The 25138-nt window shown below is 42.1% G+C and overlaps 1 protein-coding gene and 1 long non-coding RNA gene across 2 annotated transcripts in view; one reads left to right on the top strand and one right to left on the bottom strand.

Annotated features, from left to right (window-relative positions):
- LOC137151074 (uncharacterized) overlaps positions 1-18079 on the bottom strand; it is a 39922-nt gene extending 21843 nt beyond the window's left edge. The window contains exon 1 of the mRNA XM_067545299.1: positions 18040-18079. The gene's annotated coding sequence lies outside the window, so the exon portion shown is untranslated. The remainder of the gene's footprint in view (positions 1-18039) is intronic.
- Positions 18080-19460: 1381 nt separating this feature from the next.
- On the top strand, positions 19461-20334 carry LOC137151073 (uncharacterized). Its single transcript, XR_010919160.1, has 3 exons — positions 19461-19558; positions 19986-20117; positions 20203-20334. It is a non-coding gene; the product is annotated as an uncharacterized lncRNA (long non-coding RNA).
- The last annotated feature ends 4804 nt before the right edge of the window (positions 20335-25138 follow it).

The following is a 25138-nucleotide window of genomic DNA, read 5'->3' as shown; positions in this document are numbered from 1 at the left end:
AGGCATCGGAATATAATCACACAAACATACAATGTCAGACTTTAAATAGCAACTAAATGATTTATCTGGTTTTTACACACAGGCTTATTTTAGACCAGCTGCCATCACGAAGGCCCCTTTCTTTTATTGTTTTGTGCACAAAAGCTGTATTTCAGGTTTGGTTTGGTTTTAAATCCCTATCCAAACTTAACAGCTGTTTCTTTCATCTTATCTTCATTGTCCTAGTTGGTCACTCTGTGCTCATGCATCCAAATTCAGCATCCCCAATGCTCCTTGGGTGTAGGCATTACCTTCCATTTACATCCATGTTCTCCTTTGTGTTAGGCTTTAAACAGCACAAAGGCACAAGAGATGAGGGCTTCAGACAGCAAGACTGCTGGAGCAGCTGCAATTGTGCCCTGCCATTCAAAATGTCAGTCAAATACCAGGGGGATCAGGGGGTCTGAACAGTCACTTCCTAGCAAAATCTGGTCAGCTCAGTACATCAATGCACAGAGAAGGAGCAAGATGCATTAAACTGAGAAAGCCACTTTACATTTTGGCCATCTTCAACATTTATAAACATAACATGTGCACTATCGCGCTATTTAAAAGGGCACGGTGCCTGGTGCCTGTCAGCCTAGGACAAAGGAGAATTTCTGCACACGCTGTTTGGGGTGATAGCAAATCCATCCTATTGTGAAAGGTTCCGAATTAGACTATCATCCGCAACAGCAACATTTGGCACCTGGCAGGTTTACTCTATTAATAAATATACAATATGCCTGTTGATTGTGTGTGCTCTTCACTGGTTTTCTTTTGAGTTACTAGTACACTGCCAATTCCGAAACCTGCCACTGCTTTCCATACATCTTTATTAGTAACTTGAAAATTAGGGGCCTGATTCTCACTTAGCCTTGAAGTAGCTTTGAATGTAAATAAAGTACACCTGAAGACCCCTTTGCACTGGCAGAACAGTGTAAAGGAATCTTAGTGTAAATGAGAAAATCAGGCCCTATGTTTCTTTTCCAATGCTGCCCCTCTGTGTAGTAACCTATCTTTTTTTTCTGCCAGTGGGAAGCTGAAGGTAACTTTTTTGTTCACTTGTTCATGTACTAATAACTATGATGAAGCTGGTTGTGGGGACCCCCTTACCAACAGTATTGTTTTAAAATCTACAAGTCACCAACTTGATGATGTGAGCATCGTTAAAAATAGTCAAATAAAAAATAGATTTGCATTGTTTTGGTACAATCACAGTCGGGTTAATTTTCTCCCTGAGCCCAGCTTTGCACAGTCAGTGGATGAGTTGGCAGGAAGCAGGACTCTGTAAATTAGAAGCCCTGATTCCACACTTCGGTCTCCAAGCAAGAAGACATGCTGCGGTACTCCCTAACCCCAAGTGCAGCCGTGAACAGGTTCTCCTTCCTTCCCCCCACCTGCACCCACACATAATAAATCTACTCCACACACAGCCCCAAATAAGAGTACCTGCACTTTTTACTCCATGTAGCAGCAATTCACTGCAAAGAAGATTTCACAGCCTTACCTGACCCAAGCAATACAGATGAGCTGCTGCTGTAAAGGTGCTTCCCTCCCTTGTTCCCCTGCTTTTTAAGTGCGTCCAGTATTGCCCCCACGTCTATCCTCGGCTTTCCCATGCACACTCCCTACCTTCCTCCTCCTCTGCTTCTGGTGTGGGAGACAGCAGGACACTCTGAAAAGGCTCTTTCTTTCGTTCCAGCCCTCCTGCTGTGTGCTTTAGAAATGGAGATGAACAGAAGCTGTTTTTTCCCTTTCCTTTCATTTTTAATGAGTGGATTTTCTCAACATAAGAGGATAGATGTATGGATTTTTTTTTAAAGAGAAATACATGATGATGGTAACATTTTAGCTGGTTAGGCAGAGCTAGCAAGGAGAGCTCACAACAAGATTTATATACGGTTCTTTTACTTTAAAATGTTTATGTGACTTTAGGGATGACAAATGGCAGTTTTGAAGTCTCAGGTTCTTTGTTTAGTCCCATGAGAGGGAATAGCACAGCAAATATCAGTGCAAGCGGCCCCAGGAATTTGCTCCAGGCTGTTTGGGTGAGAGTGCCTTTCACCATGTCACTATGTACAAGAGGTTAGTTCAGTTCTTGGCCTCTTAGCTGTGACAGCCAATTAAGGTCAGTTGTTGTTTTCTTGAGCGCCCCCGTCCACAAGGAGTGGCAACCACACTGGCCACCAAATAGCCCCGTGATAAAACATTTAGTCATTGGATGGGATTTTCAAAAGTCACCAAAGTAGTTAGGGGCCCAGCTCCCATTGAAACTCAGTAAGAGCTAGACACTTAAGTCCTCGAGATGATTTTGAAAATGCCACCCGCCATCAGCGAGGTCTGAGTTCTAACGGTAACCTAGGGTGGCAAGCATCAGGTTCCATTTCCAGTCCCCCAGACCATGAAAGCCCTCATTTGTTTTCTAAGTGATTGTATGCTATAGAAAATAGGCTACTTCTCAGCCTTCTCACGTGTCTTTTTTACCTTATGAGTATTAGAAACCCTGTCTGCAGATCGTTGATGTGTCACTGCCGTACGAGCTCTTTGACAATGCTGCAATCATCTTAATCCCCTGGATTAAGCCAGGACCTTCCTGGTTCGTTACTGCAAAGGATCCATTAGAGGAGCATTGCAATGCTGTTGTTTCTCTCTCTGACAACACCAGCATTTCATGTGAATCAAGCAAATTCTGCTGATTAGTTGAGCTGAGTGCTTGTCCATCTTGCATCCCATCTCCTGGAAGCCCCTCTCATCTTGGACATGGTGCAAGCAAACGGAGTGCAGCATCTGGAGATTGTTCTAAATTGGCAGCTTCATCATGACCTGCTGGTCCTGTATGTACCTGGTGAGCAGCACCTGGACTATTATTATTAATCAGTTGAACAGATATTTTGAAAGCCACTTTATCACCTATTATATAATCCACAACCTCCTGGATAGTATCTGGTGTTGGTTAATGGCTTCCATATGTGCTTTCTTAAACTATGCTTAAGGAATGTGCCAAAACACTCTGTGATTGACTAGATCTCAATGTCTTCCTTTCAAGTGGGTAGAAAGGCTCAGGAGAAGCAAGACACAGTATACTACCAGCTGACCTTCCTCGTCTATATTTGGAATATTTTAAGGATTCGTCCTCCTCCTCCTTACTGAGCAAAGTCTGCAAACTCCAGCTAGTTGTCTGTCCCAGGGGCTCACTCAGTCTTGGCTCCCTGGCTCCAGCAACCATGTCAGTGTGCTCTTTTTCTTTCAGAGCAGTATCATCTTTGTGGACACCTCTGTTCCATTCTGGAGAAGCCATCATGTAGTCATCCTGAAGCTGAGCTCTTTCAGTGTTCCTTGAGGTCACATCCGATGCTGTGCTGGGCAACATGCTATTCATACTTGTTTAATTCCATGGGATTTATTATTAACTTGTGATCTGAAAGTGGCCAATCAGCAAAAGCTTTCTGTTCGGAATCCTGACAAAAACAAATATCACTGTGTTAAAATGCTGAAATCTGCCAGGATGCATCTCAGCCATGTCCTATTTTCAGTATACAAGTATAATACAACTGGGGGTGAAAGACAATGGATCTAGCAGCTAGAGAAGGAGACCCGGAGTCAGAATTCTTAGATTCTGAGATTCTTAGATTCCTGGTCTTCCCATAGACCTGTTTGACTTTGGGCAAGTCTCATAAGCCTTCTGTGCACCAGTATACTTATGTGTTAAACGGATGTAGTCTGTAGATATGGAAAATCCCCCATCATTGTATAAAAGAAGACAACTCAGTTGCCATTGGTGAATTTAGTCCTTAACTTGTTTTGGGGTCAATTATAAAGATTTACCAATCCAAAGTGAAGCATAAATCAGTGTTTACTTTGAGGGATGACAAATGTTGAGATTCATCTAAAAATAAATGCGCATGTTATGGGCATTTGAAATATTTTTCTTTGAAATAAATACAAATGTACAGCTGCATTCTGTGAAATGTTGAGCTTCTTGGAGATGTTGACGTAGGGAATGAGTGTGATTGAACAATTTCTCTTTCAGAATCAGATCCTCATAGCCTTATCACACAACTCTTTTCAGCCAACTGTGAACCAGGATATGAAAATATTTACTTCCCTCACAGATTGTGTTATCACTATAGGTGTGTTTATGGCTCCCATCACTATAATATCTGAGCATCTCACAACATTAACAACTATATCTACACAACATTCTTGAGAAGCAGGGAAGGATGATCATTTTACAGAGGGGGAACTGAGGCATGGAAAGATCAAATGACTTGACAAGGATGTATGTGGCAGACTTGAGAACCAGACCTAGGTGGTTCTTCATAAATGTTAAGGACCAGATTCTGATAGCAGGGCTCACCCTGAGAACAGCTTACTCCATGAGTATAGTCCCGTTGATTTCAATAAGAATATTCAGAGTAAGGTACTATTCACCAATAGCAAGTATGTCAGAATCTGGCTTTAAATAACTACAGCTTGTAACAGACACACTCTTTGTGATATGACACCCTGATACAGGACTCTACAGAAGGAAATAATCACACACCACAGACATTAACATAGCCAGAACGACATCTGGAAAACTGCTACTGGAGAATGAACAAGCTGATGAAAACTTCTGATGTAAGTAGATCTAATATATTTATGAAATAGTGCAGCCTAATGGCTTTATAGAATCATAGAAGTGTAGGACTGGATGGGACATCAAGAGCTCTTCTAGTTCAGTCCCCTGCACTTAAGGCAAGACTCAGTATTACCTAGACCATCCCTGACAGGTGGTTGTCTAACCTCTTCTTCAAAATCTCCAGTGATGGAGATTCCACAACCTCCCTAGAAAATGTATGCCAGCGTTTAACTACCCTGACAGTTAGGAAGTTTTTCCTAACGTCCAACCTATACCACCTTTGCTGTAATTTAAGACCATTGCTTCTTGTCTTATTCTCAAAAGGTTAACGAGAACAATTTTTCTCCCTCCTCCTTGTAACAACTTTTTATGTACTTGAAAACTGTTATCATGTCCCCTCTCAATCTTCTCTTCTCCAGACTAAACAACCCATTTTTTTCAATCTTCCCTCACAGGTCATGTTTTCTAGACCTTTAATCATAAATAAAACAATCATCAAAATAATTCAGTAAAATAGATTGCATGCAAATATTTGAACTTTTAAAATTCAATTTTAATAAGATCTGTACCAAAAAAACCAAGCAAAACACCTTTCCACTTCTGAGATATTGCGGTCTATATCACAGTCTTGCAATCAGAGAATGAGGAGGCTCCAGAATAACGGTGTGATAGGCAGGCATGGTGCTGACTGTAGAGCAAGGAAAGCACAACTACTGCACAATCTCACGGAGTGATGACGTTTGGGCCCCAGTTCAGTAAGTTACTTAGCATGTGCAGAAGTGTGTGTGTTTATTCCCTTTGACTTCAATGGGACTAATCAGATGTTTAAAGTTAACCTCTGGCTTGCATGCCTTCCTGACTCGGGGCCTTGGAAAGCTATCTCCTAGTAACAATAAAATTTAAATTTAAATTAAGCCTTTGTGATTCATATGGAGTACAACTGTTTCATTATGCGTCTCAAAGAAAAATATTTTCTATTCCTTTTTATCTCTGGGTCCAAGCCTGGAAGGTGTTTAATCCCCTCAACTTTCAATGATTTCTATGGGAGTTGAGGGTCCTTGGCACCTGGTATGATTGGGCCTCCAACAGTAAGAGAACCCACTGTAGGAAGCAATGCTGTGCAGCTACTGTACTCTTTATCTGGGTAGTTCAATTGCTGTTCAGCTTGTTCTTTATTCTCCATTCTCTCCATAATCTGGTAGTATCTGAACACAAATCAGCTATCCTCTCAAATGTAACTACTTCCATGTGATAAGACAGTTAGTGCAAATTAACATACCATATGATTACTAAAACATTTATCGAGAATTGACTGTCACTGATCTGAGTCTATGGCACTTACTTCTTAATAAACTTTAAGAGCTTATTTTATGTGCATGCAATACTGTTGTTCAGCCTGATTATCCTACTGTAAATTAAAGCAATTAATGACATTTATAGAACAGAGAACGAAGACCTATTAGATTGGAAAATATAGTTTTTTGCAAAAAACCTGAATTTTAACATGGCAATAATCTGTGGGATAAAGTAACGCCAGCATTAGTGCAGCTTCTTAGTGCTAAAACATCTTCCCACTGGATGTAGAAGTTGAGTAAGCAGTGGTAAAGCAAAAAACAAACAAAAACCAAAAAAACCTACTTTGCGAACCACGTTTATACAACTGTGTTGTTATAACCAGTGGTTAAGCCTCTGAGCTGGGTCTCAGGCGATCTGATTTTCATTCCCAGCTCTTCCACAGACTTCCTGCATCTCCCTTCCTCACCATTTTTTTTCTGTCTTGTTTATTCAGATTAGAAGCTCTTTGGTAAAGGGGCTGTCTCTTACTGTTTAAACAGTTCCTAGCAATCATAATAATAACCCCATCTTAATAGCAAAGCTTTATGCCAAGGAAAGTTGGATATAATTTTATCTAATAAGCACAAGAACACTTAATATCAAACAAGATAGGATGCTGTCAAAGCAGTAATTAAAGTCCCTTTATTCTTACCTTCTTCAAATCAGAAAACAATTACCTAAGTTAGGTCTTCCAGTAAAAAATCTCTATCTACTTTAAAAATAAATAATAACAAAAAGAGTAGATCCTTAAGGATTAATAAGATATTAATTCGTATAAATTCTTCGCTCTGGGGAAAAAACAATAATCTCATGAAATTTAGTAAACAATTCTCTGGTCTTAAAAAAAAAAAAGGAAAGGAAAGACAAATGACTTGCTTTTCAAAACAAAAAGAGAATACATAAATCCCAGAACTGATTCTATAAGAGAGAAATTAAAGTATAGGAAGACTAAAAGCAAAGACATTCTATCTGAATTTGAAATTTACTGTAAAATTATTTATTTCTATAAGTACAGTCAGTTAAAAAACATTAAAGAATTCTTAGGCAAGATATTCAAGTACCAAGACAATTGGATAATCCTATACCTAGAGAGGACGTTCCAAGTGCAATTCATTTACTCTCTGTAATGAAGCTTCTAGATCAGATTTTTTTTTCTATTGACTTGTTTTTTTAAAAACTAATAATTTGCTGGTGCCTATTTTCATATGAATGTTTAATGATGGCTTAGATTGAAATGGGCCCCCCAACACTTCAAGATATTCCATCCTATTGCTAATACAGGAAAAACTCTAAGGATAGAGAGAACTGTTTGTAGTGGTCCTATTTCCCTCCTTAGAGAAAGTGCTGAACCTGGAATTAATGACTAGCCTAAAATAGAGATTCATACAACACCTGTTTTTATATTTGGATCATTTTCATTTTGAATGCTCTAAATATTATTAAGCTAAGAAGCTGTCTTTGGAAAAGTTTTCTCATTATTAACGTTAATTTATTGCCAATATGGCCAGATTTTCAAGAATGACAAGTGACTTTGGGTGTCAATAGTTGGTTGCCCAACTTCTGAGACACCTTGACAGGGTCTGATTTTCAGAAAGCAGTATGATTTTACTCTCTGAAAATCACTGGTCACTTTTGAAAATATTGGTCAGTGTTTACTGTGTTCAAGAAGCACTCAATGATTGCCATTATCTTTGTCTCTTATACTATTTGTCTATGATGGCCTGTATGGCGGTGTGTTTATTTCAAGCTAACTTCTTGCATAGGCTAAATGACTGAAAATGATGTAGTTATACTACTGTTCTGTGACCTCTATAAAAACAAATCAACAAAATAAGATTAATATTTTTCCATATACTTTTCTGTAATTGTCTTTGTGGTGTGTTATCCAATTATCTGATATATTAAAAGTACTTTTCATAGTCAAAGGGGACAAGGTGTGTGTGTGTGGGGGGGAGGGGACTACCAGTGAGGGACTTGCTTTTGATCAAGTCTTCATAACTCCCAAGATAAAAAGGAATTAATTCACAAATCACTGCATAGCAATTGCCTTACTTTAGCTTGAGTGGGAGGGTTGTGTAATACCTAATTAGGTACATTCATGCACTCTTATGGTTTTGGCTTAGTACAACACAGAGCTCTCTTAGCACGTTCTGAATAATCTCATTCGTTGGGTCACATTTCATATGAGATTTACCAGAAATGCTGGAGGCTTATACTTAAACCTGTTCAGAGAATGACCATTTATTCAACAAAGCTATTTAATCTTTATTGAGAAGAAATGTCCCAATTTCAACAGATGTTGATGAGGCCATCTGGAAGCATAAGTGACTGCACAAATAAATAAAGTCTACTTCCTTTTACTGCTCCCAACAGGGCATTAACTAAAATATCCTTTTAAATTAAAGCATCTGGAGCTATTTATCACAAACAATTTAACAATGCTACTCGCTACAGAAGGAAAATACTGAAGGAAATTGATTAAAAGCTGTTGTAAAGAAAAACCACAGGGAAGGCTTAATTATTGAACATAAGAACAGCCATATTGGTCTGACCAATGGTCCATTTAGCCCAGTAACCTATCTTCTGACAGTGGCCAATGCCAGGTGCTTCAGAGGGAATGAACAGATAATCATCTAGTGATCCATCCCATTGGCCATTCCGAGCCTCTGGCAAACAGCAATCCCTGCCTATCCTGGCTAATAGTCATTGATGGACCTATCCTCTATGAACTTATCTAGTTCTTTTTTGAACCCTGTTATAGTCTTGGCCTTCACAACATCCTCTGGTAAGGAGTTCCACAGGTTGACTGTTCATTGTGTGAAGAAATACTACCTTTTGTTCATTTTAAACCTGCGGCCTATTCATTTCATTAGGTGATCTTTGGGTTTTGTTTTATGAGGAGTAAATAACACTTTATTTACTTTCTCCACGCCACTCATAATTTTATAGACCTCTATCATATTCCCTCTTCCAAGATGAAAAGTCCAGTCTTATTAATTTCTCCTCATATGGAAGCTTTTCTATACCTCTAATAATTTTAGTTGCCCTTTTCTGTATCTTTTTCAATTCTAATACACTTTTTTTGAGATGGAGTGACCAGATCTGCATGCAGTATTCAAGATGTGGGCGTACCATGGATTTATAAAGAGGTAATATGGTATTTTCTGTCTTATTATCTAGCTCTTTCCTAATGATTCCCAACATTCTGTTAGCTTTTTTCACTGCTGCTGCACATTGAGTGGATATTTTCAGAGAACTATCCACAATGACTCCAAAATCTTTTTCTTGAGTGGCAACAGCTAATTTAGACTCCAACATTTTATATGTATAATTGGGATGTTTTCCAATATGTATTACTTTGCATTTATCAACATTGAGTTTCATCTGCCATTTTGTTGCCCAGTTACCCAGTTTTGTGAAATGCCTTTGTAAGTCTTCGCAGTCTGCTTTGGAGTTAACTATCTTGAGTAGTTTAGCATCAGCTGCAAATTTTGACACCTCCCTTTTTCCAGATCATTTATGAATATGTTGAACAATGTTGGTCCCAGGGCAGACCTCGGAGAGACACCACTATTTACCTCTCTCCATTCTGAAAACTGACCATTTATTCCTACCCTTTGTTTCCTATCTTTTTACCAGTTGCTGATCCAGGAGAGGTCCTTCCCTCTTATCCCATGACCGGGTACTTTGCTTAAGAGCCTTTGGTGAGGGAACTTGTCAAAGGATTTCTGAAAATCTAAGTATACTATACCCACTGGATCACCCTTGTCCACATGCTTGTTGACTCCCTCAAAGAATTCTACTAGATTGGTGAGGCATGATTTACCTTTACAAAAACCATGTTGACTCTTCCCCCAACAAATCATATTCATTTATTTGTCTTATAATCCTGTTCTTTACTATAATTTCAACCAATTTGCTTAGTACTGAAGTTAGGCTTACCAGCCTGTAATTGCCAGGATCGCCTCTGGAGCCTTTTTAAAAAATTGGCATCACATTAGCTATCCTCTAGTCATCAGGTACAGAAACTGATTTAAATGATAGGTTACATATCACAGTTAGTAGTTCTACAATTACACATTTGAGTTTCTTCAGGTATGGTTCTGGTGACTTATTACTGTTTAATTTATCAATTTGTTCCAAAACCTCCTCTAATGACACCTCAATCTGAACTGTCACCTAAAAAGAATGGCTCAGGTTTGGGAATATCCCTCAAATCCTGTCATGAATACCAATGCAAATAATTCATTTAGTTTCTCCACAATAGCCTTATTTTCCTTGAGTGCTCTTTTAGCATCTTGATTGTCCAGTGACCCCAGTGGTTGTTTTGCAGGCTTCCTGCTTCTGATGTACTTATAATTTTTTTTGCTGTTACTTTTTGAGTCTTTGGTTAGCTGTTCTTCCAATTCTTTTTTGGCTTTCCCAATTATATTTTTACACTTCACTTGCCAGAGTTTATGCTCCTTTCTATTTTCCTCAATAGGATTTAACTTCCACTTTTTAAAGGATGCCCTTTTGCCTCCAACTGCTTCTTTTACTTTGTTGTTTAGCCATGTTGGCACTTTTTTGGTCCTCTTACTATGTTTTTAAATTTGGGGTATATATTTAAATTGAGTCTCTATTATGGTGTCTTTAAAAAGTTTCCATGCAGCTTGCAGGGATTTCACTTTTGGCACTGTATCTTTTCATTTCTGTTTAACGTCCTCATTTTTGTGTAGTTCCCCTTTCTGAAATTAAATGCTACTGTGGTAGCCTGCTTTGCTGTCTGTCTGCCTCCCCCCCCCTTCCCCTTCTCCCCCCTCAGGGATGTTCAATTTTATTATGTTATGGTCATTATTACCAAGCGGTTCAGCTATATTCATCTCTTGGACTAGATCCTGTGCTCCACTTAGGACTAAATCAAGAATTGCCTCTCCTCTTGTGGGTTCCAGGACTAGCTGCTCCAAAAAGCAGTCATTTAAGGTGTCAAGAAACTTCATCTCTGCATCCTGTCTTGAGGTGACATGTACCCAGTCAATATGGGGATAGTTGAAATCCCCCATTAATATTGAGTTTTTTATTTTTATAGCCTCTCTAATCTCCCTGAGCATTCCACAGTCATTATCACCATTCTGGTCAGGTGGTCGGTAGTATATCCCCACTGCTATATTCTTATTATTCAAGCATGGAATTATTATCCATAGAGATTCTATGGCACAGTTTGATTCATTTAAGATTTGTATTTCATTTGACTATGTTTTCTTTCACTCCCTCACCAGTACAATCTCTTCTGTCATTCTGATATATTTTGTACCCTGTGTAATACTGTGTCACATTAATCATCCTCATTCCACCAAGTTTGGGTTTTCCACTTCTTTGTGTCTTACTAAATATTGAACATTCAGGTAAAATCTATTTATGATAACAATACAAGATATGAGGAAAAGGTGGAGAACATAATAAAGGGAAAGAAACAGTGATCAGTACAATGACATGGAAGGAAATGGAAAAGAAACTGACACTGAAACCAACGCAGTACAAGATACACAACTTACATACTCTTGTATAGACAACTATCCATTTTTCTGAAATCAGTCTGTTACTTTATAGATAAATTACACACAAACACACATTAAAAATACAAAAATAAATTCTCAGTTGTGGCTGCAACCTAACATGAAAAAGAACTATAGATGTCCATTGTTTAAACTAGCTCAAACCACTAAAAAAAAAAAAGTGGTACGGAATGGTGCAGGATGTGTATATATGTTTGCATTGTATGTTTTGCTAAAATAAATTAAAAACAAATTTAAATGTATGTCTGGGTGATTGCCTGTGTGTGTGTTTATGGGTTTAAAAATAAATTAGATACCACTATGTGAAAATTGTGTCTAAGTCCCCTCTCTGGAGAACAGGGTGGGAGCTTGTACATACTTAGTGATATATTCCCTATCCATATGTTTATGAAATTATTCTGCTTGCATGGTTTTAATTTTAATAATTTAAGTAGGTAGACATTGTGATGCTGGTAAACCAGGTGCCATCTCTTGCCCAGGCTTTAGGCCACAAATTCATTGCTGGAAACCTGTCCAACTCACCTGTGTGTTAGTATGGTTAAGATGGGTATTGGGCTTTTAACAATGTGTTTGGACTTTATGAAATACTTGTAAGCTACTACATGTATTAATCCTATTCATAAGATCTGTATCCCATGCTCTAAGATAATATGTAAGTGTTTGCTATATAGCTGTAAAATATTTCTTCTAAACTACGTAGCTCACCAAACAAGAATAAACTTTACCTAATGCAAAATGCTAAATCCCTATGAAAGGCATTACATCTTGCCCATCAGGAAGGACTATCAAAACTAAATGAGCTATTGTGGGACACTGCAATACAAAGACTTTGCTAATTGCCGCTGCACACCCACAAAAGGCTATTCTGGAAGAAGGAAATAAGGATAGCTGGCAAGAAAATGTTTGATCTCTTTGGCTGGTTAGACTCTAGGGCTGGATCTACGAAACAGAAGCAGAGATCCTCAAGGTCAACCCAGGTTAGCCCTAAAAGACATTCAGTACTGACAGATTCCTACGACTCTGTCACCTTGTCGAGCCATAGACTGTAACTTATTTGTGTATATACATTTGCCTGCTTTAACCATAAATAACTCTCTCATTTCTTTTTCCTAGTTAATAAACCCTTAGTTGGTTTGCTATAGGATTGACTACAGTCTTTGGTGTGAGATCTAAGTTACCGACTGACCTGTGGTAAGTGACTGGTCTCTTGTGACTATAAGCAATCTGAATATTTTGTGTTTTTATGTGTACAGCAACAACTATCACTAAGTCCGGCTTGCCTGGGTGGCAAGATAGTCCCACTGGGCATTCCAGTCTATCTGTGACTCTGTGGTAAAACTGTTACAGTGCTCTAGGAGTTCACACTTGTTACTGGGTTGGTGAAATCTAATTATAGAACATACAACCAGTTTGGGGTGTCTGCCCTGTTTCTTGACAATCTGCCCTGAGGTTGGCACTCACAGTTGTGAACCACTCCAGACAGTGTGACGCACAACACAAGTGTTTTCTCCATTTATTATCACAGCGGGTTATTATGAATGTATCATATATGTGTGACAACACACAGGCATTACACATTTTTTCTTTTTGACTTTAAAGTCATGCATAAGAAGAAAATTGACACCACTGTTAATTTCAGGGGACACAGCCCCCAAGTTCCTGTGGCCACGATGATCAGAATAGCTCCTGATAAGACTGAAGTTAAATAAAATATTTTAGGATCTTTGTGATTACACCCACTACATGGATTTTATCACTTTGGCTGCAAAAACATGAACCCTCTACAGAACCAAATAAAATAATTAAGAGAAAAGGAGTGACTTACTGCCTGTAGAACCATAGGATTAGAAGGGATCGCGAGGGTCATCTAATCTAACCCCCCTGCCAAGATGTTTGAAAACCGCTAGTGAAGGAGCTTACATAACCTCCTGAGGCAGTACTGCTCTCCTACTCCTACTGCTCTCACACTTAGGAAGGTTTTCCTGAGATTGAATTTAAATCTGCTATGCTTGTAGTTTGAACCCCTTGCCTCTTGTCCTGCCTCTGTGGCAAGAGAGAACAACTTTTCTCCATCTTTTTTATGGCAGCCTTTCAAATATCTGAAGACCGCTATCATGTCCCCTTCTTAATCTCCTCTTTTCCAAACTAATCATACTCAGTTCCTTCAGCCTTGGCTCGTACGGCTTGCATTCCATCCCTTGCATCATCTTTGTTGTATTAGATTAACAATTGAGAAAAGATAGGCAAATGGGATGAGCCGGTTTTTAAACATCAATAACAATCTGCATACGTACTGGGCTGCTGCCTTCTCTATTCCCTTACCTTTTGAATTTGCTCCCTCTCTTTTAATGCTTATAAGAAGTAGTGACAATCCTGTTTTAACTTTAAAGAAAAAGCCTCACACTTGCTTTCTAACAAACACATAAGTAAATATATAATTCATATCACAAATTATTATAAAGTATCATTATTTATATCTTGTTTTTAAATAATTTTCTTTCCAGTTATGCATGCGGTAAAACATGTTGCTGTGTGTGTAGTAAACATTCGGATTTACAAACATCTCTTTTTCCTTAACAGGTCTCTTTGCAAGTCTTTTAAAACACCTCTCTCTTTATATTATAGCTTTTCTAATATTTTTAGCTGCAGTTTGTTTTCATTTTACTTATCAGTCATTGGTTTAGGGGCTTTGGGCCATATGCCAAATTTTTTGTTTCCCTCTGTAGATATGGATTGCCTTTGAGAGGTCATAGGGGTCTGGGATAGGGCCCTCTCTCACTAGGATATTTTGGTTAATATTTAGATTCTAACAAACTTTTTCTACAAACATCCATTTTTTCCTTTAGCCAATCCCTTTCAACGTATTTTTAACTCCCCTGCCCCTTTACATTTTAGAATTTTCATTCTTTTAGCTATGTTTCTTTATCATTTCTAGGTAGGGTGACCAGATATCCCGATTTTATAGGGACAATCCTGATATTCGGAGCTTTTTCTTATATAAGTGCCTATTACCCCCTAACCCCATCCTAATTTTTCACATATGCTATCTGGTCACCCTATATCTAGGGGTGAGGCTACCTATCAATCATTGGTTCTGGGCCACATACCTAATGCTGTTGGTTTCCTTTCCTAAGTGAAGAGGGCCTTGGGACGCTCCTAGGGGTCTGGGTCACAGCCCTCTCCAATGAAAACATTCTGGAACATTTTAGATATTTATAAGCATACACCTCTTCCTTTTACAGGTCTCTTTGCACATATTTATAAACATCTCTATCTTTATATTTTAGCTTTTTTTTGTGCCTTTAGCAATGTTTCTTTATCACTTCTAGGGGCGGAGCCCTGGTTTAGGTGTTCTGGACTATACCTGTCTAGGTAAAATGGGACTTCTGGTTGGGGTCCAGGAGTGTGAAAGGGATTTAGCCAGACTCCAGAAGGACAATGATTTAAGTCATATCCAATGACAATATAATTTCCTGTAACATCAAGGTAAGGCAGGACTTCTGGTATGACATCATCATCCTTAATGCATCCATCTCTCTCTTTGGCATAGGGACAATTTATTACTCTTGCGACTCTGGGTATATTTCATCTTGGCTCCTCAGGCTAACGTGTTGGAGTAAACTATTCAGTCCAGAATTAATGCATATATTTTGAAAAATTATCAGAAAAAAAGTTACAAACCGCAGATGTTTTAGTCAATAAGGACAAGAGAAACCTGGATTTGGTCAGCCTCCTTTGGTGTTCTTTGCGGGGTCTGCAATACATTTATACCAGACTCCTGCACAGAAGTGATAATGGTGTCTCAGTTTTAGTAGCTAAGGCTGGTAACCAGGCAAGTTCATACCCCTTTTTAGTTTTATATTAGAAGACATGAATGGGAATGGGTTATTAATTAGCTGAATGAAAATTTAAAAATAGAATGTATTTAACTGGGTATGTCAGTATATTGGGAATCTGAGAGAACCTTTATTTTTCAGAAATCATGAAACAGACTGCAGATGTATCCTCTCTAATGGTTAGACTGAAGCACAGTAATTAGAGACGTGTTGCTTAGCAATTGAAAGAATTCTTCCTTATATACTGTGTGGCACTGTGGTTTCCTAAGAATAAATATTGTAGGTCAGAGTGAATATGTAATTTTATAAAACGTTATACAATTTGAGGCTGTATTTTCTAATAAAAACATAAACCTCTAAACTTTTCAGGGTTTTCCCATCTAGCCTAGTAATGACCTTCCCTTTCTCAGAAGACTTAAAAATCAATACAGTCTTACAGAATTGTTTTGGTACCTTTCCCATTATTGATTAAACTCCTTTTAGCATTTAAACCTCTGAAATATTTATTACTTTTCAGACTTGTTTCTATAATATGCTTATCCGGTTTTCAAGCCTATCTTTATTAATATAGCAATTTATCCAAAAGATAAGTTGTTTCTGTGTTGTGGTATAGATACCAACATTTTTCTTAGTTAATTCTGATCTATTCCTCTCATCCAGAGTATTAACAGTGTTTTTAAGAGAGAAATGAATTGTGTTCTTTAAGTGTGTTCACATACAGACCTATTAAAACACACAATAAACAAATTACCAAAACAGATAAACATATTTAGTGTCTTCATTCTGCAAGGTGCTGGAAATGTTGGTCCCAATCCCGCAGATCATTTAAGCATGTGATTAACTTTAAGCAGTGAATAGTCCCAAACAGGGCTGTATTCAGGAAAATACTTAAGCACGTGCTTATCTCTCACTGAAGTCAACACAGTTAAACACATGATTAAATGTTTTTCCTGAATAGAGATGATTTCCTGGATCATGGCCAGTATCCAGCTCCTTAAAGGATTGAGCCTAAATTTTCTTAATTCATTTGTGTTCAAAAGATGGGCATAATTTCAGAAGAATTCTAGTTGCTTTGACAGAACAGGTACACCATTAAGGGAAATCATTTCACAGCTTGTTCCTGTGGCAGATTACCAGAATTGTTTATTCTCTGCAGAAGTTCATGAGACAAATGAAAATGTGTTTGTGTTCCTAAAAGAAGAAACATATACTTGGCCGGAAACTAAAAACACCGTCTGTCCATTACAAAAATCAATAGTCAGCATAAACATGTAGGAAAAACACCAGTAGTGGCATGGTGCATCGTAGCAAGATCAATGGATGTCATCACAGATTGATAAAATATCTTGTAATTCATAGATATTAAGTTCATTTATGTTTAAAGTATAAGAAAAGTATTTAGTAGTTATTCCTTTTGTTGCTCTTCTATGGAGGTTGAAAAGGCTATTAAGCTAATAAACTATCCCCCTCTATAGTTTCTTTAAATGAGATATAAAATAGGTGCTGTCCATTCACAGTCAGTAAAGATTTCCTATGACTGTCTGCTCCAGTTCTTTGTGCTTTACTCTTTAAATATTTGTATAACATCCTTTCAAAGCAGACTGTAAAATCCGCAGTGAAGGAACTATAGCGTACTGTGTATGTAAGGAATCGCGTCCAGCTGTGGGGCTACACAGGTTAATAAGAGAGCTGACGTCTCTCGAAAGCTTATGCCTGCAAATATTAAATTTGTTAGTCTTTAAAGTGCCACAGAACTCTCGTTGTTTTTGCTGTATACAGACTAACACGGCTACCCCTCTGAAAAGATCTTTTTGTAACAGTGTCTAGCTATTGTGTCCTACTCACGTTCCAGGTTGTGTCATTATATCCTATGATGTCCCAGCAGGGTCGTGAGAGCCCACACGAGTACCATTGGCGTTAAGGGGTTGTGAAGGCCAAAACTACAGTGGAGTTCAAAAAAAAAAAAAATCTGATAAATTCATGGAGGATAGGTCCATCAATGGCTACTAGCCACGATGGCCAGGGATGCAACCCCATGCTCTGGGTGTACCTGGCCTCTGCCTGTCAGAAGCTGGGAGTGGAGGAAAGGGACAGATCACCTGATGTTTGCCTGGTCTGTTCATTCCCTCTGAGGCATCCAGCACTGGCTAATGGCAGAAAACAGGACACTGGGCTAGACGGACAATGGGTCTGACCCAGTGTGGCCGTTCGTATGTTCTCAGGGGCAGTCGTGTCATGGATTGCTGGAGCAGCAGGATCAGGCTGTCCGCAGACAAGTACAACCCCCGCCATGGGCGGGGGCAGGGAGGGCAATTGTACTAACCTAATCTTGTACAATGCCACACGTGCTGCTGCTGCTGCTGCTGCTGCATCCTCCCCAGCCAGCCCCACCAGCTCTGCCGGCACAGCCCCGGGTGCCACCTGGCGGACAGAGAGAGTCCCGTCCCGTCCCGTGCCCCCCCCGCAGCGCAATGCAAAGCCGAGCAAGGCCAGGGCTGCAGCCCGGCCGAGCCGCCGCCCTTCCAGCCCACGCGCCCTGCGGCGGGCCCGGCCCGGGGGGGCTGCAGGGCAGCGGAGCGCGCGGCTAGAAGCGCACGCGCGCCTCCGTCTCGACTCCCGCTCCGGCTACACGCAGGCCAGCTGGGGCGAAGCGGCGCGTCCTTGCACCTACCTGCCTCTCCCCGGCGCGGGCCCGCCCCGCCGCCTTTGTGCCACCCCCGCGCGGGGCCGGCTGGAGCTTGGGTCCCAGGCGCTGCCGACAGACGCTGGCAGGGGGAGCCGCCGCTCTTGCTAAAGGAGCGAGCCAGCCTGTGGCTGGCGGCTGGCCCCGTAAGTCGCTGCCTCGCCCGGCTCACTCCCTGCTCTGGGGATGGCCCGGGGAGCGCTGCCTGCAGACGCGCGCTTTGCAAGGGGGGCTGGGTGGTTTTATCTTTACACAGGCTCATAAGGGGCTTTGGAGGCAGCGCTGGTGGCTTAGCGCCGCTACCGCCTGCTGCGGGGAGAGGGGGAATGTGGCTGCCCTGGAGATCAGTGGTTCCCAACCTTTTTGGCTCCAGGGCCACAGATATAATTTGTACAGTCCTAAAGGGCCACAGCAGCCCCCTCCCCCCCGCTGTAGCCAGACAGAAGGAGTTCAGTGGGGAGGCTGTCTCCTCGCTGATCTCCCAGCTCCCTGGCTGCAGCAGGGAAACCACAGGCATCCTGTAACCCCCTGAGCTCCACCTGGGTCCCTAGGCAGTGGCTCCCTTCTACAGCCAGGAGGACAGGAAATCAGCGCTCTGTTCCCTCTAGCTCCGGCAGGGACCCCAGCGCCTAGGGACCCAGGCAGAGCGCTTTGCTCTCTGCTGGAGTCGGGAGAGGGGAGCGCTGATTTCGTCTCCCTCTGGCTCCAGAAGGGACCCCAGCACCTATGGACCTAGGTGGAGTGTTTTGCCGTACTCCCTGCTACAGTCTGGGGGAGGGGAGCGTGGATCTCCTGTCCCCCTGACTGCAGCAAGGAGCCTGCACCCGTCTTTTAGCCCTGGGGAAACGCATTCTCCCTGGGTCTATAGGCAGCGGCTCCGTTCTGCAGCCAGCAAGAGGGGAGCAGTGGGACACTGTGAAAGCCCCTGTGGGCCACTTTTGGCCCTTGAGCCATAGGTTGGGAACTACTGCTCTAGCGGATTCCCCTTCCCCCCACCTGACACTGGTCAAGATTTTCAAAAGTGGCTAGCCATTTTGGGTGCCCAATTTAAAGTGCTTCCAAAGTTGTTGTTTTTTTTCAGCTTCTGAAAATCAGATTGTGGTGTCTCAAGTTGCTCCCCGCTTTTCCCTTCCCAGAAATGAGAGAGGGAGGAGGAAACAATCCAGCCATTGGAAACAGAAAAGAAGAGACGAAATGACAATAGGATAGGCCCATAGCACCTGTTCCCAATGCCTGCTGCTTTGGTTCAGAAATCCCAAACCCCTCTATATTTTTCCTGTGCGCTTTGTTTTCTTTGCAGTGTTCTTCTTTCCACCCCTCTCATCTCTTCTCCTGTTCACTCTTCCCTTCTCTGTATGCTTCTGTTAAACACATTGGGCAAAGAGTGCAAGCACTGGGGAAAATATTTGTGCTTCTCCATGGCCTCAGAGTGACCAAGCCCTAATGAAGTGCAGTAGATGCTCATGAAAGAAGCACATGTGATGGGAAAGCCAAAAAAGCAGCACGTGTAAGTTTTTCATCTTTTTTTTTTTAGAAATGAAGTTTTATTGAGTTTCATAAAAAAACGGACAAGTAAAAGTACAGAAGATGAATGATTTATAGCTCCTGTATGTTTTCAAATACGGCATGCATCACAGGACCTCCAATAGAATTATGCAAGTTTACAATTTGTCAAGACCAGACAACACTACACAACCCCTGTCTAAAATGTTATGGCTAACAGTAATAAAATAGGTGAAGACATATGACTAAGGAGAGGAGGGAAGAAGGTGACTGGAGCGGGGAGGAAAAAGCACAGGGGTAAGGTGGAATGGAGGTCTGGCACTCTTTGAGCTGTCTCAAGTTTTTATCCAAATGTATCTAGAAATGGGGTCCAAATGTCTTCAAATTCAATTAATGCTCTCTACAGCGATAAACTATTTTTTCTAATTCAGACAAGTCCGAATACCACTGCGCTTTTCCAGACGTAAGCTGACTATTCCATTTTTGTAAAGTCATGCGCTTGGTGATCATTGGAGCCCTCAAGAACCAAAGTGTTTGTGGCAGAATTAAATCCAGTTTAGCAGGTAAATAACCTAAGATATATTTTCAGCTGTGGTTTGGCTGCAGAAGCCGAGCGCTATTTTAACTCTTCCGTCCATCTTTTTCCAGAGCTGCCTGATTGCTGGATAGTCCCATAGCATGTGCTTCCTTATATGCAAGATTCTTGTTTCACTTAAGCAGGAAAAGAAAGGGGCAAAATGTAAAGGATGCAATAGAAAATAAAGTCTGACGGAAACCACCACAACAAAAAAGTAATGAATGAATGGGTATGAGCACGGGTGGTTTTGCAGTACTTGCGCCGGTAGCCTTGTATAGCCCCAGCATTAATTACAGTGTAGGATGGGACTAAAATGTAAATGTTCTCTATAATAAATCCAGACTGTGCACACTACCACCTAGGGTATGTCTGCACTGCAACTGGGAGCATGCCTCCTTGCCTGGGTGGACAAACTTGCACTAGCACTAAAAATAGCATTGTGGCACTACATAGGCTAGCCACCTGAGCTCAGACCGAGGGGCGTCAGATGGGCTGAAGACCCTGAACTGCCACCCGGGTTGCAATGTCCCCGCTGTTATTTTTAGAGCACTAGCACAAGTTCTAATAGTGCGTGGTAGACAGACCCTTAAAGGTTCAGCTGTGCTTTGTGGTCCAGCATCTCGCAAGTTCTTTGACATGTTTCTTCCCATTTTGAACACACGGGAGAGGTAACCATTAGGAGAGCTAGACATGTAAACTCTGCTATTTAACCTGCATTTACCTAAACTGAAATCCTAGTATTAGCATTTAGAGATTATTAGACCTGAAAATTAATTTATAACCTCTCTCTGGATAGTGCTGATTTGTGTCAGGCTGAATAGGCTCTAATTTAGTTGGCAGTTGTTAGATAACTGGGAACACAGACTCTTCAGAAGCCTCTTGGGGAAAAGATGAACTTACTTCTTGAAAAACTGTTGATACTTAATAGAAAACTTTTTGAGGAAAATACCTTCTCTGTAGGAAAATGCTATTTTATTTTATATCAGAGATACTTGCATGAAAACAGTTTTTCCCCCATACAGATAAATGCTGCCTGTCTTGAATGGGAAGGTGCAGGGAATGTCTTCTTCCTTTCCCCCTGCATACACGCAAAGGAGCAAGGTAAAGTACTGCTGCTACTATGCTCTGAGCATGAGAGAATCAGTCGTTCCATGGTCCCAAGGGGCCCATTGCCAGCTGGACTGGGGCACTGTCAGGGACCCCCATCTTTGTCCATAGGCCTACTGCTGCTAACCATTCACTTACCCATGCATCTAAAAGATATAAATATCATTCACTTATAGGATAGCTTTCTATGTAGTTGGTGGTGGAATCTCTTTCTGATGTCAGCTTGTGTTCCTTTGGCTGTCCTTTGCCATTGCCTACTTCTTGTGTGCATGTGTTGAGCAAATCTCCAAAGGTTCAGCATTCAATTTCCAGTTTGGATAAGTATGCAGAAGTCTGGAAATGTCACTAAACTCAAGTCTTTGCAAATTGGGCTGCAGCTCTGACAAGCACAGGATTTCCGGTGAGACCTCAGGCACTTCCAGCCTTGATCAGCCTCTTAGCTGGTGTTTTTGCAATTCCTACAGACTAGAACAACAATAGATTGTTTTGCAAATGATTCAGCATGGCAGCCTAGGCATTGTGGAATCGGTATTTGCTCCTGCACTTGTGTGATAGACACCATCTTGGCCAACTTCTGAGGATTGAATGGGGGATCTCCAGAGAGCAGAGCACATGACGGCTTGTCTACATGAACACTTAGTTTGGGGAAGCTGGGTTGTGAATCTACCCCATACCAGCCTGCCGCACGTTAGGTGTTCGTGTGAACCCTGCTGCCATGCACTGAAAGTTTTCTAGTGTGCTTTGATCTACTCCCTTTTCAAAGTAAGATAGAACAAAATACACTAGGGCACTTGTAGTGTGCGACAGCAGGGTCCACACAGCCACTTCGTGTATGTCTACACTTGGAGCTGGAGGTATGATTCCCAGCTTGAGGAGACATACTAGTGCTAGCTCTCATTGATCTAGCACTCTGAAAATAGTAGCATAGCCGCAGTAGCACAGGCCGCAGCTCAGGCTGGCTCTTTGAATACATACCCCTGGGATCTGTACAAGTTTGTAGTCAGGGCGGCTAGCCCCTCCCACTACTTGCTGCTTCCCAGGCTGCCCTGCTATTTTTAGCACACTATCTTGATGAGAGTTAGTATGAATATGTCTCCTTGAGCTGGGAATCATACCCCACCTCTTCAAGTGTAGACTGACCCTGAATGTGTGACAGGCTATTGCAGAAGAGATGTATACCCCAACTTGCCCCAAAGTCAGTGGTCATAGAGACAAGCCTTGAGTCTCTATAGTTTGAGCTAAACAGCCAGGCTTTGCTGCTGAACGCTGTGAAGACTCATCTCCTTTGTGGAGGGGCCACTGAGGGAGATATGTAACAAATACTGATACTCACTCAGTGGTAATGGAACTAGGGGTTCTGGAGGTGCAGCCAAACCCCCTGGTGTAAAGTAGTAATAACCAACACCAGATACATGGTTTCCATCATCAGCACCCCCACTATAAAACATTGTTCCAGCACCCCTGTACTCACTCTTGCTAGGAGTGCCTTCTCTCAGCCTCTGGGCTAGCAGAGGTCTGGAGTGAGATGGAGGTAGTGGTAGTACCATGCAGTGACGAGGAGAAGAAAATGCCTAATGTTTCCTTTGGCAGAGTAAAGATGGTGCTATCATGCTTCAAAGGAAGTCCCATCTGATGCAAATGGACAGCTCTCATGTGGAGCCTGCAAGGTCAAAATGTGGTAAATGGGATAAGAAACTTGCTGTGACAAAGATGCAAAGGGGAGTGAGATGGCGAGGGAGGAAAAGAAGCTGAGATCTTCTTAGATGCTTGGAAGTGCAAGCTCAGAACATAATTAAAATCCCTAGCTATTCAGGGAACCGGTTTGCTGTTCCATTATAGCCCAGTGGCATGGGTGATGGGACTTGTGCTGCAACTTGCTGGAAACCTGAGTTGGGAGCAGAGGATGGCTGGTGTACAGTGCCCTCCTCCCACCCCAAACCACCCCAGCAACATGGACATTTATTTGAGACCAGGGACCAGCATTAAGCCTCCCAAATTGCGGTCTCTGTCTGAGGCGGCTCTGGGATGGGATGGGAGGGAGTTTGTGACCATGAGAAAACACAAAGCCCACTCCACCACCCTTAATGCTGCTGGCAGTAGTCACCTTGGACTAGCAGATTCTGAGGTCAACCCTGATCCCTGCCAACCAAACCACCGGCATGTTAGGGAAACTGTAGTGGAGGGACCCAGAAATTGCCATGGGATCAGATGCTGCAAGTGTCTGGGTACAGATCTGGTCCTTATGCTGTTATGTTGTGTACTGCAATGATGCCAGCAGAATTAATACTGGAGTGGTGTGGCAAAGTGTCATACCACAGTGGAAGAAATAAAGCAGCCCTCCCCATAAACCTTCTACAAAGGATACCATGAAAGTTTCCTGGAGATCTCCATGGAGGATTCTCATGCCATTCCTGTGCACATAAACAGTCTTTTCCACAGGGCACCCTCTACATAGCTGGAGTGGCCACTGGGAAGCAGATACCCACTGCACCTCACTTTTTTTTCATATTAAACGTAAGAGGATATAGCCCCTACAGTTGGATTGGAATTGCATACTCACCAGAGGTGCGTTCTCTAGCATCACGCTCAGCCACCATGCTGTCCTGCGACAGGCTGGACTGCTCTGGGGTTAAAAACAGCTCCTGGCTCCTCACTCACCTGTCTCCTATTCTCCTCCGTCTCCTGTTCCTCGTCCAGACTGTCCTCATCGTTGTTGCCTGAGGTGGCCTGAGACTCAGACTCCTGGGAGGTATCCACATTGTGTTTGGGGGTTGTGGTGGGGTTGCCGCCAAGAATTGCCTGCAGATCATCATAGAAGCGGCATGTCTGTGGTGCAGAATCAGAATGACTGTTCACCTCCCTTGTCTTCTGGTACGCCTGCCGAAGTTCTTTGATTTTCACGTGGCACTGCTGCATGTCCCTAGTGTAGCCCTTCTCCATCATGTCCCAAGCAGTCTTTTCATAGATATGCACATTCCTTCAGCTGGATTGGAGCTGTGCCTACACAGACTCTTCTCCCCACAGACCAACAAGATCCATTCCCCCATTGCCTGTCTACTTCAGGCTGGAGCACATTTGGGACATTCAGTTGCTATGATCAGCTGGGCTGGCGAGTTCCCCATGCTGATCAACCAGGAAACGAGAATTCAAAAGTTCCCGGGGCTTGGACAGGGGAGGGGTTGTGGTGCAGCAGAGTTGAAAACAATCTCCAGAGCGGTCACAACAGAGCACTGTGGGACACCTGGAGGCCAGTTCAGTTGACTTACACAACACTGTGTCTACATATCTTCTTTGTTGACCCATCAGTATGGAATTAAGTGCTACACCTCTCGCAGAGGTGGAGTAATTAAGTCGACGTGACAGGTGGATTAGGTCAGCGGAAGGGCCATGGTAGTGTAAGAAGCATACATTATTAGGTCAACGTAAGGTGGCTTCTGTCAATTTAAGTTTGTAGTGTAGACCAAGCCATAGTAATCGGGTGGCAGAACCAGGAAATATAGTGGGGTCTGGTCTACGTTCCCACCGCTGTGCGTCTTTCTTAAATGAGTTGTTTGACATGCCTAGGCTGGGCGGGGCTCCATGGCTGTTGGGGGTGGAGGCGAGAGTGGGGCCCAGCAGGCTGTCACAGAACCTGGGATTGGGCCAGGGACCAGGTAGGAACCAGGGTGATCAGGCTGGGACTGGGAGCAGCAACCCCTGGTGAGAGATGTGAACTACCAGCACCCTGCTCCCCAGTCTGGAGCCAGCTGCCCCTCCCTGCCAAATCACAAGTAGCTCCCCTTGTTTCCTATGCAGAGCACCCACCCTACTCCTATCCCCGACACCCAAACTCCCCCCCGCCTTTGACTGCCCCCAGTCTCCATCCACAGCACCCACCATGACTTCTGTCACCTCACTTTC

Source organism: Emydura macquarii, unplaced genomic scaffold (assembly GCF_026122565.2).
Source record: "Emydura macquarii macquarii isolate MOO-44397 ecotype Brisbane River unplaced genomic scaffold, CSIRO-AGI_Emac_v2 contig_1043, whole genome shotgun sequence".
In the NCBI taxonomy this organism is placed as follows: Eukaryota; Metazoa; Chordata; order Testudines; family Chelidae; genus Emydura; species Emydura macquarii.
This window is presented reverse-complemented; position numbering and strand designations above follow the sequence as displayed.